The sequence below is a fragment of the Talpa occidentalis genome, unplaced genomic scaffold (assembly GCF_014898055.3).
Source record: "Talpa occidentalis isolate TD23 unplaced genomic scaffold, MPIMG_talOcc4v2.1 talOcc4.3, whole genome shotgun sequence".
In the NCBI taxonomy this organism is placed as follows: domain Eukaryota; kingdom Metazoa; phylum Chordata; class Mammalia; order Eulipotyphla; family Talpidae; genus Talpa; species Talpa occidentalis.
In genome coordinates, this window is record NW_023603184.1 from 150,154,011 (window position 1) to 150,169,375 (window position 15,365).

Here is a 15,365-nt window from a genome sequence, read left to right on the forward strand (position 1 = left end):
CGGGGCGCCTGGCGTGGCGGGGCCCAGGGCGCGTCCCCGAGGGGAGAGCAGAGTGCGGAAATGCCCGGGGCTGCTGCCTTCTGTGGAAGAAAGAAAGTGCGTGTGTTCACGGATGGGGAGCCAGGGCAGGACGTGGAGGTGTTGCAGGAGGAGCGAGGGGGTGAGAACAGAGGAACTTGGGGGCGGGAGGGGCGCCTCCCCCAGTCCGCTGCTACTTACTGTTTGGCCCATACGTCCCGACGCCCGCGGAGGAGCGACGCGGACCCAGCTGGGCTCAGGGCCGCGGCTGGAACGAGCCTTGGGCTCCTCCTCGGACTCCACACGCGCAGGCCCTGAACGGGCGAGCCCGCGAGCGCAGCCGAGCCCAGCCACGGCCCTCTCGGGAGAGCAGGGCGCGTTCTGCAGCCGTGGTCTGGGCGGAGCCGGCACCTGCGTCGCAGGTTAAGTGGGATCCGGTTCCCACCGCTAGAGGCGGGCTGCGCGGGGAGGATCCCTGTGGTTGGGGCCGGAGGTGGCGGTGGGAATGGATGGAAGGGTGAGCGGATGGTGGGCGGGTAGACGGATGGAGGGACAGGTGGACGGATGGACGGACGGTGGACGGGGGGCTGGATGGAGGGACAGGTGGGTGGGTGAAGGACGGGGGGACCACGCGGACGGCAGGTAGCGGGATGAACAGGTCTATTTCTTCCGCCCGCTGAGAGGGCCTAGAATAATGACACCCGGCAGCAAAAAGCCCACCGAGGCCCAGAGCGTTGCTTCTAGAAGCCCGCGCAGCTGGAAGGAGCGAGCGCTCCCCGCTCACGGGTCTCCTGATGCAAAACAGCGACGAGACTCTGACGTCCCCTCCCAGGTCTTCAAGTCAGAAGCGCGTCCCGACTCCAGGGATGAGGCGCAGACACACCCAGCATGGAGGGTATTTCGTGTCCGATGGGCTGCGTTTGTTTCCCGTGACGCAAACTCTGTGTCAAGTTTGAATTACGAGCCTCGAGTCCCTCCGGTTACGTCCAAATTCAGCACTTGCTGGCTCTGGGCGGCACCAGCCCCGAAAGCATAGCCAAGGGGGTGGTGGCTGCTGTTCCCCGTGAGTCCTCTCCTCCCTGTGCTCTTATTGGACCCCCAGGCTCCCACCGACCGTCTGCATGGACGCCCCCCCGAAGGCTGGGGGCCGGGACGGATCAGCACCAGGTCCCACCTCCCCGCTGAGGCCCGAGGGCTCCAGTCGCAGGGCCCGGCTGAGTCCCGCATGCGCTAGGCTTGGCCCCGGTCTGGCTCTGGTCTCTGACGTCAGGAAATGGTGTGAAATGATGGGACCAGGTGTGAGACTTCACCCCAAATCCAAAGGGGACACAGGTGTGGACACCTGGCTCCTGGCCACCCCTGGGCAGGAGGATCAACCCTCAGCCTGTCCCCCCACCCCATCCTCGCTGGGGTCACCTGAGGCAGGCCCAGGCCCCCTGGGCTCCCCAGGCCCAGCCAGGCCCCCAGACCAGACCTGTCTAGTCTTGAGAACCCGCTTAGGCGACATCTGAGCCCAGGCCCCACGAGGCCCCACCCGAGCGACCCCGTCACATTCCCTTCACATCCCCCCGACTCCTGCTCCACCCCTCACCCCCAGCCTCCAGTTTTCTTTCGTTTTGCTTTCAGAGCCGAAGGCAGCTCCTCCCCCTGGTCCCAGGTGCGCCCGCGGGGATCCAGGTCAGCCGCGGCCTCGGAGAAGCTGAGAGACAACATCTCAAGCTCAAACCGCTCTGTGGGACTCTCGTTTGTTTGGCTTTTGTTTCTCTAAAAGAAATATTTAGTGTCTTTCAAAACCACCTGCGAGACAATTCGATTTGTACCAACTGTGGTTAAGCCAGGAGGGGGCTCAGAGACGATCGCTGTCCCCCCAGGACCGTCCACGCGCCCGGGCCCTGCGCCCCAGCCCCCGCCCTCCCTGTGTCCACACCCGCCGGCGCTGCGGGGTCCTCTCTCGCGGATCGCCCGCCACGCCCGCGCCAGGGCTTGCCTCTGTCCCTCCGGCTCTCTCCTCACGTCTTCCCCACGCGCTCCTCCCCGTGCCTGCCGGTGGCCGCGTCCCCTGTCGTGGGGCCGGCGCCCCGTGGCCCGGAGCCCGTCCTCCGCGGGTGGGCATCAGGCCGCCTCTGGTCCCGGCGGTGGCGCCCTGCGAGCCCGGGGGCGTGTCCCTGCCGCCCTCTCCCTCCTCCGGGGCGCGGAGATCCCTGTTGGCAGCCTCTCGGGCCTCCCCTCCTTGTCTCCTGTGTCCCTTCCTTTGAGGCTGGGCCCGAGCGTGGCGACGCTCCGTCCAGAAGACGCTTTCCCGGAGCCGCCCCTGCGGCTGACTGGAGCGAGCAGAGGCTTCGGCTCCAGGGCCGGCCCCGGCCGTGCGGGCGGCAGCCTGGTCAGGAGATGCCGCGGCAGCGCCGAGTCCTGCTCTCAGCTCCTGAGACGCCGAGGGAGCCCCGCCTGGAGAGGCGCCCCCTTCCGCGCCCCCAGCCCACTCGGGCTTCCCAGTTTTGGGCGCCCCCTCACCCTGCCCCGCCCAGGACAGGGGCCCCGCGGCCCAGCCCCCGTGCTCTGACGTCCCCACCAGCCTCTTGCAGTGGGCAGAGGCCTCCCGGCTGGGCAGCAAGATCAGGTGGGGGGGAGAGGGGGCCCCTTGTCTCCCGGGGGTGGGAGCAGCCACTTCCCTCTCAGAGGCCCTGGGGTCCAGCTCAGGGTGCCGGCCCGTGGACCCCGAGGCCGCAGCTCCAAAGGGAAACAGGCTGGGCTGCCGCCTCCCCTCGAGTCTCGCCTCCATCCACGGGCGGCTGCAGAGAGACCCCGCTTGCCCCCCACTCCCCCCCCCCCCCCCCCCCCCCCCCCCCCCGGCCCCAGAGAGCCCAGGAGGCAAGCCAGCCGGGGCAGCTGAGTAAACAAGGGGCTGTGACGCGAGGCGGGAGGCTGGAAGAGGAGGCGCAGCCCTGGCGCGGCCTCTCCCCTCCGGGAAGCCTGAGTCTGGGCCGGGGTGGGCTGGGGAGGGGGCGCTTCTCGGGGTGAAGACTGAGGGGGCCTGTGTTGGCATGAGGGCGATGGCGTGCGTGAGCGCCTGGGTCCGTGGCGCCTGGGTCCGAGTGTAGGAGCCTGTGCGTGTGAGCACAGGCATGTGTGTGCGTGTGGGCCCGCAAGGGCACGCGTGTATGTGAGTCTGCGCATGGGTGTGAGCTCTTGGGCCCCTGTATGTGTTTATGAACAAATGTGTGAGTGGCCCCCGCCCCCCAGGCCCCCCCAGCCCTGCGTCCACCTGGTGTGAGGGGCTGGGAGCCCCACAGAGCACCCTTCCCAGGCGGCGCCTCGCCTGTTATTTGGGGGCCACTCTGTGAATTCAGGAGCGTCTGCGCGGGCGCCCACCCTGGTTCCAGCAGGGGGAAGCCGTTGGCTCTGGTTCACAGCTCAGAGGAGACGCTGCTGTTCCCCTGACACGTGTCAGGCACACCCTGAGGTGGAGAAATGAGCCGGGAGAGGGGCGCGGGGTGAGCGGCCCGAGCCCCGAAGTGGGACAAGGCGGCCGAGCGCCTTGCAGGCGTGTCTCGTCTCCCTGCAGAGACGCCCCTGCTCTGTTCTGCATCCCGGTGAGGACTCCGTGGCCGGGAAGCGCCACCCCGGAGACGCCCCGGGCCCCGGCCCACTCTTTCCTCACAGCACCAAGTGGCCTCGGGTGTTCCCACAGCGTCGCGCGCACAGAAGCTTCTCCCTGCGTCCTGCAGAGAAACCGTCTCTGCAGCTGGCAGGGGCTGGTGCCTGGTGCGCCAAGGATCCCCGGAACCCCAAACTGGCCCGAGTAGCGGCGCCGCAGGAAAGCTGGCCACCCCGCCAGCCCCACGAGACACTGATACTCAGGCCTGGGGGCGCCCCGATTGCTGAGGGTGAGTCCCCAAGTCAGGGGCTTCTAAGCCAGGGCAGTTCTGCCCCAGGGGTCATCTGGCAGGTCTGGAGGGATCCCCGGTGGCCCCACCTGGTGGTGGGCCCAGAGCCCCAGGGCCGCTGCCTCCCTGCCGTGCACAGGATGGCCCCGCACAAAGAGCTCCCTGGAACTGATGTTTTTTAGGGGCTCTGCGTATGCGGTGAGCCTCTTACCGGGGAGACACAGCGGAGGCTTCTCCAGGGCGTCCGTCTTCACACTCCGTCCCGCAGGCTCTTCTTCGCCCTCTGGCCGCTGACCCGCTGGCTGCTGACCCTCTGGCCGCTGACCCGCTGGCTGCTGACCCTCTGGCCGCTGACCCTCTGGCCTCTGACCCTTGCATTCCTGGCATCCTCTTCCTTAGACACCTCTACTGTTGGTTGGATTTTCCTGTTCCCAGGAATGACACGTGGAAGTCACCGTCCCGATTTCCTGAGGCCCAGCGGGTCTCCGTGGGAACCCAGCCGGGCGCAACTCCCGTCGAATCGGTGAAATGGCCGTCAGGTCGTCTTCCCCAGTCTCGCTGGGCACGTGGACTCAAAGTACTTGCACTTGGTTTCTTTCTGCTTTTTAGGGTTTTCTTTCCTGTTTCTTGAAATGCTTCCGCCTCGCAGCTTCGCTTCCTGGGCTGGCCAGCGGCCTCCGGGTTCATCAGCAGAAACAGCTGAGGTTTCAGCCTCACCCAGGGGATCCAGCCCAGACAAAGGGATGGGAAATGCCAGAATTCCTGACCTTTCCTTCTGAGAGATGTGCAAGGAGGGAGGTGCAGTGAGCGGGAGGCAGAGCTGGGGAGCCCCGGGCAGTCATGGCAGGCCGGGCCCTGAGCCTTTGCTGCCCACTGCGCGCAGCCTGGGGAAGCCACCTAGAGTGTGAGATGGCTCGGGGGTTGGGGGGTTACTGCTCTGCCCGGCGAGACCCCCTCAGGCATTCACCGGGCTGAGGTAGCCCCGCGTGGCTGAGGCAGGACTGAAACTCATTCCCTCTTACCAGTGAGCCCCATCATCTGGAAGATGTAAATGCTCCCCCTTCCCTTCCCTCATTTTCTCCCGTCCGGTTCCATTTCTTGCTGTAAATCACGAGGAGTTTGGGGCTATGGATAATGCTGCTGCCTGGCTTGTCGTGGTCACGGCGCCCCCGCTTCTGTCTAGCGGGCCTTGGAGGAGCAGCGGCTGGGCTAGAAGACGGCGCCGCTGGCGTCATCCTGAAGACGTGTCCGTGGGGCGCTGCCGTGGAAATCACCCCCAGCTCCCGGCGCGCGCCAAGCGGTGAACGCAGGGATGAGGGATGAAACGTGATTCAACCGCCCTTGGTTTCCAGACACTCGGTGGTTGCTCCATTTTCTGGTGAAACCCGCAGCCAACGGGAGAGCCTCCCTCATCAGCTCACTCTGAAATCGCCGGGAATTTACATCTTCCGCGGGACCCGCCGCCTGGGCCTAACTATCCCCGGCATTGAAGTCGGCCTTCAGCGGGGAAAGCTAGTGACCTGCTCCTCGTCCCGGCGCGGGCCCCGGGGTGCTCTCCAGGACGCCGCCGCGCCGCGCGCCTCCCTCCCGCCCCGCCAGGCGGCCCTGCAAGCCAGGCCGGCTCTGCTGCCATCCAGCCGCACGGCAAGGATTTGTGCAGTTCGTTCACCGTGACCTCGCCCTCGCCAGCCGTGTTGACTTCGGATGACTCTCAGCTCCGCTGCTCGCCCCTAAAGCACAGCCCGTTCCTTGCTCATTTCCCTCTCAAGACTTAAATAAACGCGTTGTGAGCTCGTTAGGGTCTCAAGAGGAGACTGTGTTCCGTGCCACGGGGTCGCTGCTGCGAAGACAGCAGTTTTCCTGCAACGTGAGTAATAAGTGCAATTCCCGGGGAAATTCCACAAGGTCAGGCCACCGTTACCTTCTGTTTAGCTTCTCATTTTGATTCAACTTCAGACTCTCAGCTGCAAACAGGACAGAAATCCCACGCTACTCTCCTCGCGGGCTGACGTCTCGCCGGCCCGCCCGTACTTGGTGCGCACCGGAGCCGCCTTGAGAGAAGCTTCGAACTGGACCCCAGGCCGCCCCTGCCCGCGCGGCCCAGCCTCGTCCTTCTCTGGCCCGAGGGCTGACACGAGCCTCACCCGCATTCAGTCCACGGCCTCCCTGCCGCCGCCCGGGCCCCTTCCTCGGAGCCTCTGTCCCCCGCGGCCTTGCTGGAGTGGAGACCCGGCGGCTCCTTCCCGCGGCGTCTCTCGTTTCCTGCCGGATGCGGCCTCAGGAGGACGCCCAGCCTGGGCCGTGCCGCCCCCGCCAGGCCAGGATGCCCCCGGGTCAGTGCAGCTGTGGCTGCCCACGGTGCTTGCATGACGCGGTGCCGGCCACGTCCGCGTTTCTCCACGTCCAGGCGGCGCTACTGGACCCGGCGGGGACACTCGCTGAGGTGAGGGCTCCGGCCTGGACCCGCGCCTGTGGCGGCCTCCCGCGCTCGCGCCCGAGCCTGCCCCCCGGGGTCCGCGCCTCCGCCCCCGCCCGTCCCTCCCGCTCCGGGAGCTGCTCTGCCCCCGGCTCCCTCGGCGATGTGTCTGTCCTCGCCGGACGCTGAGCTCGTCGTTACTCACGATGCTGTCGGCTGGCCCCGGTTTCCTCACGCGCGAGGCCTCCGGCCGGCTCCCGTCTTGGCTGCCCCCGTGCTGCGGCCGTGTGGCCTCCCGCGCCCTTCCAGGGCCTGTTCCTCTCACCGGACAAGGCGGCTTAGAAACCATGATCCGGACGCCAGGAGCCATCGGCTGCCGGGCCCCGAGCCCCCGGCCTGCCGTGCATCCTGCAGGAGTTTCTTCCCGGGCCACACTTGGGCCCCCGCGCGCTGTCGGCGGGGAAGGGAGGCAGCGTCTCCTTCCCGGGGCTGGAGCAGCAGCACCTCCACCCCTGCTGTGGGGGCGCAGCCCTCGCCTGCCCTCCCCCTCTCCGTGGGGCCTCAGGACAGACGGCGGCAGATTTACCCCCTCCCAGGGGCGGCCGCGGAAGCCTCAGGCCTAGAGACGGTGGGCAGCAGCCGGCCGAGGGTCTGGGGTCCAGCCAGGGCCCCCAGACCTGTTGCTTGTGGTTCTCTGTCTCTCGGGGAGGGAAACCGCCGCATCCACAGCCCCGTCCACTCAGCGCGCCGCCCTCAGGTCTGCGGCGGCCCCGGTGGGCAGCACCGCCCGCCCCTGGCCGGCGGAGGGGACGTCTGTGGAGACGCGCGGGTGGGCCCTTCTGACCATCAGCATGTTGCTGGTTTGCCCTCCGTTTGCAGCAATATTTAAGTTTGGGAGCACCCCTCCCCCCCCAAAGCTCCCATCCCCGCCCCTCCCCACTCCATGCCCCCAGCCCTCCCCCCCCGCCCCCCAGGCCCCCAACCCCCCATGCCCCCACACCCTCTGTAACCAGGATGCGCCCCACAGACCCTAAGAATCAGTTTGCTGAGCTCTGCGGTCGTGTTCCGAGCTGTTCCTACTCCACACGCGACGAACCAGCTGGCAGCCGCCTCTCACTTTCCGGCGCTTCCCTGCGCATCGTCACCGCGAGGCCGTCCGTGTCGTCCCAAGTCACCGCTCCTTCTCCTTCACGCCGGGACCTGCTCCTCTCACTGTGTTTCTTCACCCAGTCACCACCGGAGAGCCCCTGGCTGAACCACGACGCTTTCGTGCAGAAAAGAAGCAACAGGGCTGGGCCTCCCCGGTGGCGCAGCGGTAGAACGCTGGGTTGCGAAGCTGCCCGCGGCCTCTGCGGCGCCGGTTCGATCCCCGGCTGCTCCCCGGCCACCGGAGGAGGGTCCCCCATGGTGCGCAGACCTCTCCTGCCGCCCGCTGCTCCCCTCAGCAGTGTCCTTCGGTCCTTCTGCCTGCTCTGCTCCCCGCTCTGGCTCTGGTGAATTCTCTCACCCTCCCGCGCTTCTGACTGTACCCAGTGCATGTATAAACAAAACAAACAAACAAATAAATAAATAAATAAAACATGCCTCTATTTAAAAAAAAAAAAGAAAAGAAGCAACAGCCACAGCACGGCCCTGGGGGGAGACCAGGTGCCGCACGCGCGGGCTCCCCACTCACACGGAGCGAGGAACTGTCCCTCGCTTATCATCAGGAGCTGCACGTGCAAAGCCAGTCCCCTCACCCCGCGAGAACGGCCTGATCCCGAGTGCCTGGACCAGCAGGTGCAGGTGCACAGAGGGGCCCGGCCCGGCGGTGGGGTGCAGGGCGATGCCGCCTGGAGCAGCCGCGACGTGAGGATGGAGACGCTGGTGACGCCCAGCCTGGGGACCCCACGGGGCCGGCCATGCTGCTGGGCGTGTCTGAAGGCCGTGGGGACTCGAACAGGGCTACACACCCCATGTTCGCAGGGGCTGAGCACAACAGCCACGACCCCCACGTCTGGGTGGGGTTGTTTATAAAACAGCAAGTTGGGGGGCTTCTCCCCTTCCCGTGAGGTCTCCCCGAGCCGAGCACCGTGTGTGAGGAGGGGCTCGGCACCCAGCCGAGGGCACAATCGTTTCAAGATTTTGAAATAAATTTTGCATCACATTTTAGGAGGAAAAAAAATGTTCTTTCTCTGTCATTCATGCATTTCCGTTCTGGGAATCTGTTACAATGACTCAACCCAGAAACATTTTCAGTGAGAAACTCATTTCAGCCCCTTGACAGTGAGGAAGTCGAGGGAAGAGACGCGCCAGCCAATCACAGGACGTAAAAGCTATTACAGATGATGACTGTGCTCGGCCGGGACGGGGGCGGCCCGCACCATCACCGGGAAAACCCTTCCAGACCACCTGGGCGCGTAGCCCCAGACCCAGCGCCGGCCCCCACCCCCACCCAGGAGCACACGCGTGCACACGTGTCTGCACACGCAGCACACGCAGCACACGCAGGGCTCGCCAGTGCCAGGGCCGGGACACAGCGCTCACGCTCCGCCACGACGCTCGCCGGCTGAGGGGGCTGGGCTGAGCGGTGGCCCTTCCTCCGGGCCGCGAGGCAGACGGGGCTCCCACGGGCCTGCACTAGCAACTGTGCTGAGGGATAGCTCTAAAGGGGAAACCAGAAAGAGAAAGAAATGACTTAACAGCCAATGTCTCCAGAAGGACCTATTCGCATTTCTTGGTGTGTTTGGTATATGCCAGCCGTGCTGGAAAAAAGGGTATCCGAGGCCTCTAGCAGGGCCGGCGCCTCCCCCCCGGGCCCAGGTGTGAGCTCGGCCTTGCCGCCCGGGGTGGTGGCAGCCTGGGAGACCCAGAGGGGCGGCTCTGGAAGTGATGGGCACCCGTCAGCGTCGGGGGCTTAGCAGCATTGAGTACAAAGGTGGGGCAGGCACGGGAGGGGGGAACGGGACTCGGGGTGTTAGCTGGGGGTGGCCAGGGGCTACTGCCTGGGGGTCCATCACTCCTGCCAGCCTGAGCACCTCTTCTCTTGTCTGACATCTCCTGTTCCCAGCAGGTCCTGCTCCCCAGTGTGCTCCTCGCCCCAGGACTCCTGCCCTCGGGGCGGGCCCCTGCCTGCCCCTGCTCCTGGCTGACCCGCAGGAGCTCCGTGCACCAAGACAATATCCCGGGAACAAGGGGGGCTGGGAACCCGCAGATGCGCTTACAGTGGGCAGCAATCCCAGTGTCCAGAGCCCTCTCGCCTACACATGCCCTGGGATCATTCCTGTGGGAGTGACGGGCTCATGGGTGGCGAGTCTGAGTCAGACAACTGAAAGCCTTGCCAGGACACGAAGCCAAGGCTTCCTCAAATTAATCTGATCAGTAACTTTCAACTGTCGTTCTAGGACGAGGAGCTCAGCAGCCCCTCTCCCCCTAACAGCTATAATGAAGCTGGATCAAGACCCACTTTTTTTTAAAGATTTATTTTATTTATTTATGCATGCAAGAGCTGGGGTGCAGGCCAGAGGTGGGGAGGGGTGTGTGAGAGGAGTCGCCAGAGACAGAGTGGGGAGCAGAGCAGGCAGATCCATGAAATCCACTGCTGAGGGGAGCAGCGGGGGCCAGGAGAGGTCTGCTGTGCTGCGTGGGTAGCTCCCTGGCCGGGGATGGAACTCAGGCCGCAGTGGCTGGCGATAGCGCTGAGACTTAACCCTGCGCCACCAGGGAGGCCCCTGAAACCACCTTTTCAGGACTCTGAGAATTTACCAAAGTCACAACAAATTGAGAAGAATTTATTTAAGAAATATGCGGGTGACAGACAGCTGGACGGCCAGGGGCCGGGAACCTGCCTTGTCGCCTTACTGGACTGGGGGCTGGAGTGGCCGGCCCTGGGGAGGCCCCTGTTGTTTCCAGATGGGTCACCGGGAACCGCCCACACGACGAGCCGTCCTAGCGGACGACCGTGGCGGCAGATGAGGTCGGTGGAGGGCGGCCAGAGCGCCATGGATTTCGACGAACGGGTCCAGGCGGGGCCTTTGGGTGGTGCTGCTCCAAAGACACTTTTGTCCCTTGTGGATACTGCGGATGTTTCGGGAAGACGGGCTGTTACACAGAACCCCAAGGGCTTTGACCCGGTCCTCTCTGCAAGGACAAAGGGCTCCTCTCTTCTCTGAAGTCCTGGAGGCTGGCAGCTTTGTGGGTATGGGGCTGGCGGGCAAAGAGCTCTCCACTTGGCACCTGTCTGCCTGGCATGTCCATCCGTCTGTCTGACCCGTGTGTTTGCCTGTCACATGGCACGGTCGCTGCTGTCTGGGAGGGCTGGACGGCGTCCGTGGGGCCTCCTGAGTCCAGAGTTAAGGTTCGAGCCAAAACGGGGCTGAGGCCTGGTCTCTCTTTTGTGAAGGGCGCCCCCTCTGCCCGCCTGGCTCTGCCCGTGCAGGTGGCCTCTCCCGCCGGCCCGCGGCTCCCCCCGTGTGCTTGTGACTTCATTCTTTATCAGCCTTTCAGCCTGACTGGAATTTTGTGTTCTGTCCCCCAACGCCGGGAGGCGGGATTCTCCCACGCGTGAGCCGGGGCCCTCCCTGGCTGGCGCATCGGTGGTTCTCTTAACCCGCCTTGCTTTCTGGCACCTCGTATTTCTCTGAAACACGTCAGAGCCCAGCAGTTCCGGCGGGAGAGCTCGGTGGGGCTTGCCAAGTCTTCAACTGCTCTCAGGGCTGTCTGTTTCCTGGTCTTCCATTTCCTTAGTGAAAACCCAAATCTGAGGTTGAAAATGGAGTCCCCAGCCGGGGCTTCCTCCTGGGAGAACTTCTTGTCCCGCTCGTGGGAAACGCCTCAAGACACAGATTTGTGCCTCTAATTTCTCCGTGGAATGTGCTTACTGTCTCCACACTCAATTCCCCGGTCTACACCGCAGACCCTGCACCAGGGCCAGAGTCGCCGGGTGGGGAATTTGTTGAGTCACGGGGCTGCTGAGGCAGCGAGCCCGCAAACATCTTGTTCTCATTGTTTTCCTTCACAAACTTGTTTTAGAAAAGTGCCCTACAAGCTCTTGAAAATTCAGTAACTCAAAGATCATTTCTCAGGACAAACGCACCACGCCTGCTCCGTCCCGCACCTGACACAGCGATGGCCTCCACCGCCTGCTGGGGGCACCCCGCGTCCCCCACTGCGCTGGTGCCCTCCAGACAGTGACCTCCGGGGGGCGGGAGCTCGGGGAGCACAGCCCCGGGGCTGCCTCTTATCTCCGCGCCCCATTGTGCCACGCTGTGCCCTCGGTGCTTCCAGCGCTGCTTGGTCTCCGGCCGCTCTGTGGAGCCCACAGGCCACTAAGCCGCCAGCTCACTCTCCGCGCGGCCTCTCGGCCGTCCTGCGGGCCAGCCGCCTCTTCGCCAGTGCTCCGCGGGCCTGAGGTTCTGTCTTTGTCTGACAATCTTCTGCCCAACCGCAGCCCCCCACGGCCCGCGTAGGACATGACAGTATCTGCACAGGACCCTTGTGCGGGAGCTGACCCGGGGCCTCCGGCTAGGGCCCAGCCACGCAGGCGGCGCGGCCCCGCCCGGGGCGGAGGGCAGAAGCCTGTTGCCGTAAAGCCCTGACCCGGGTCCTCTGGGGCCCAGGGCTCTGCAAGAAACTGTGTCTGTGCCGGCCGTGCCGGGGACTCCCCGCAGGAAACTCACTCAAGCTCATTGCTGTCCTGGCAGCAGCTGCTCGCTGCCTCCACCCCCCCAGCGGGAGCTGCCGACGGCCAGGACTGGCACGGAGACGGCGGGTCATGCTGCCGTTTCATCGCCGCTCAGGAAACTGGGCCCAGGCTGTGAGGCTTCTGAGACTCTCCACGTCCCGCACTCGCACGGGCCGGTCAAGGAGGTGGCTGTGCTCCACTGTGGGCCGCGTTCTGCCCGGCGTCTGCTTTGGTCAATAAAGTTTTATTGGCACCCCGCCACGCCCACGGAATGCGCCGTGGCCCACTTAGCTCTGGGCCGACGGAGCTGAGCCGCTGAGACAGAGACGCTTGGCCACTGGGCAGAAGTGACTTCCCGCCTGACCCCAACCCGCACCCCAAGTCTCAGCGGACTGTCACTCGGAGGACGTTTCATGGCTGCTTCTCAGGACGAGAGGCTGCTCTAGATGGGCCACCCCAGCACAGCGTCCAACATTCAGACACCCCGTGAGTCCACACACAACCCGTGGATAGAGGCCACGTGTCCCTGGCCACCCACAGAGGACCCGGGGGCGGGGTCACGGTGTTACCGGAGCCCCCGCCTCAGTGGGGGGAGCCGGCGGGAGCAGCGGTGTCCTTCCAACACCAAGCTCTTTGTCTCCCTGTGTGTAAGATAAACCCCGTGGAGCCTGGGATCTCTTGCTATTGTGAGCGTGGGTGAGGCCCACAGTGACCTGTCCCCTCTCGGGCCCTGGCCATAGCCTGCAGGCCGCTGCTGTGTGGGTGTTGTATTGCTACAGCCCCTGGTTTTGGTTTTGGGCCTTTTGGGGCTTTCTGGGGGCCCTGGTCCTCCCCTCCGGCCTCCTGTTTCCCTTTTGCAGCCCCACCTGCCCCTGTTTCAGCATCCTCTGTGTGCTGACCTGGTGTGACCTCTGGAACGAGAAGCCTGTGCTGAGCCCCAGGTCTTTCCCCGGCGTCAGCGCAGCACCGGACGGCACCCCCACACATGGGCGGTCGGGGGACCCCACTCTTCCCATCCCACACCCGTTCACCTGCTCACAGCCCCCACTTCTCCCCTGGGGAGCCCCTCCTCCAGCCGCTGGCTCAGTGAGGACAATCACTTTGTGCCACCAGACCTGCGGATCACACCCCCACACACACCCAGGACACCCCTGGATGGACTCTGTCCTCCCTGAGGGTTTGACATCCAAGCAAAGGGATGTGGGGGGCAGGGGGGCAGGAAATGCACCTTCGCCCCGATGGGACCCTGTTCATATTTCCGGTATATTATCTGCTGACCTAGCGGCGCCACAGGACGTTTCCAAAATGAAAACAACTCCAGGCTGGTGGGGCTGGAGCCCCTAGCTCATGGCCGCCGCCTCCATAGTTCCTGGGCCTCTTCTCGTCCTCCATGCTCACCACCCACTGTGACTCCACGAGATGGAAGAAACTTCTAGAACCATGAGCCTTCTAGAACCACGCCTGGACACACTGAAAGTTGTGAACCTCTCCTTATTCCTGGGGCCTGCTGACCCCACCTTCTCCCTGGGCAAAAGACACTGAAGTGAATGTCCCCTCGTCATTGACAGTGACATGGACAAGACTGATTTGGACAGATAGACGGACAGACAAACAGAGAGCACAGCAGGGGGCCGCGCCACCTCACCTCGATTCTCTGCCCGCAGGCAGTCACCTGGCGCCCCTGGCTTCTCGGTGTTGGAAGAACGAGCCGAGCACGAGAGGTTTGGAAAGGAAACAGCCCTGCAGCCGACCGTCCACTGAAGCACGGGCAGCGCTGAACACGCTGGGCGAGAAAATCTGAGCCAGGGACGGAGCCGCGGCACAGGCCAGGGGCAAGAGTGGGGTCCACCTTTGCTGGCAACCTAGAGGGCACATGCGTACGTGTGTGCATCTGGGCGTGCTTGCATGGGTATTGTGTGTGTGCAGGTGTGCGCCCATGTGTGTCATGTGTGCACGATACATGGGTGTGTGCGTGCATTAGCACGACACACATATTCACACCGGCACACATCTGTGTGTTGTGTGTAGGCACACATGTGCACTGTGGGTGTGGACAAGCATGGGCACATGTGTGAGCAGGTCGTGCACATGGTGTGTGTGCACATGGACACAGAGAGACCGTTCATCCAGGAGGCCAGGGGCTGCGGACGGGTGAGTGAGAGAAACGCTCCCCAGAGACCGAGGAGGAGAGGCCCTGCCCTGCTCCCCTGCGCGGCCCCCACGGGGCTCTGTCCTGTCTTCCTCGGCGCTGCTGCCGGCAGTTTGGGACCCCAGAGCAGACACCTCCTTCCCACCGCGCGCAGCCTGCGTTCTGCAGACTTGCCCTCTGCCGCTGAGAACCTGAGCCTCAGGGGCTGCCATTAGAAGGCCTGTGTCGGGGCAGGTCATTAGAGGGGGTCCGGGGGTGTTGCCCAGCTGACCAGAGAGACCCCCCACCTGCTTTGGGAGTCCTGTGGCCAACTGGGAGGAAGAAGAGCGACTTCTGAGGTGGGGGTGCAGGCCCCAGGACTGCAGGTCACGTGGGCTTCGCACCCCCTGAGGGTTGGGCTGCCAGGCCTAGGGCTCCCCCAGTGACAAGACGGTGGCAGGACCAGGTAGCCCCCAGCCACAGCCGGTGGCCCGCAACCCCACCACCCGCCACCCTCTGCCAGGCACGACTGGCCCTTCAGTGCTCTCTGGGGATGTGAGTTAGGACAGGTGAGGGGCGGTCGCCAGTCTGGAGGCCCCAAAAAGGCCTGCCGGCATGGGGGTCCCCAAGACAGCCAGAGCTCTGGGGGCACAGGAGCCACTGGGGGGAGAGGAGATTGCAGGAGAGGCTGGAAGGAGAGGCTGTGACCAAGTGGCCCAAGAGCCTGCTGGACAAAAGGCTGCGCTCCAGGTCCAGACCGGGGCTCTGCAGGCCTGGTTCTCCCCGTGGGTGCGGGGGCCCGGGTGTCAGGGTGAGCGCTGGTGCTCGCAGCTGGCTGAACATGGTGCTGTTTTAATTGGTCCTCACAAGCACCTGACAGGCTGTGTTTGTCACCCCGTTTTCTGGGCAGGTGAACTGAGGCCCGCTGCAGTGCCTGCAGAGCCAGTGGGGCCAACCAGGGCTGACCCTGGTCTATCCCACCCAGAGGGACACCCCAGACCCCTCCTTCCTCCTCTTGCATGAAACTCCCTTTTTGGGCACAGCGAGATGCTGGGCGGGCACTGGTGCCTCCAGCTCCAATTTTGGACACGTAGCCGGGCACATCCTGCTGCCTGTGATTAAACCAGAGGCAGCAAAACGTCCAGGAGCTGGGAGCTCCCCACACATGCTTTCCTGATGATTCAGTCATCAACAGTGTCAGCCGGCACAGCCTGCCAGCGCCCCTTGCAACAGGCTCCTGGGCCCCGAGACCACTGG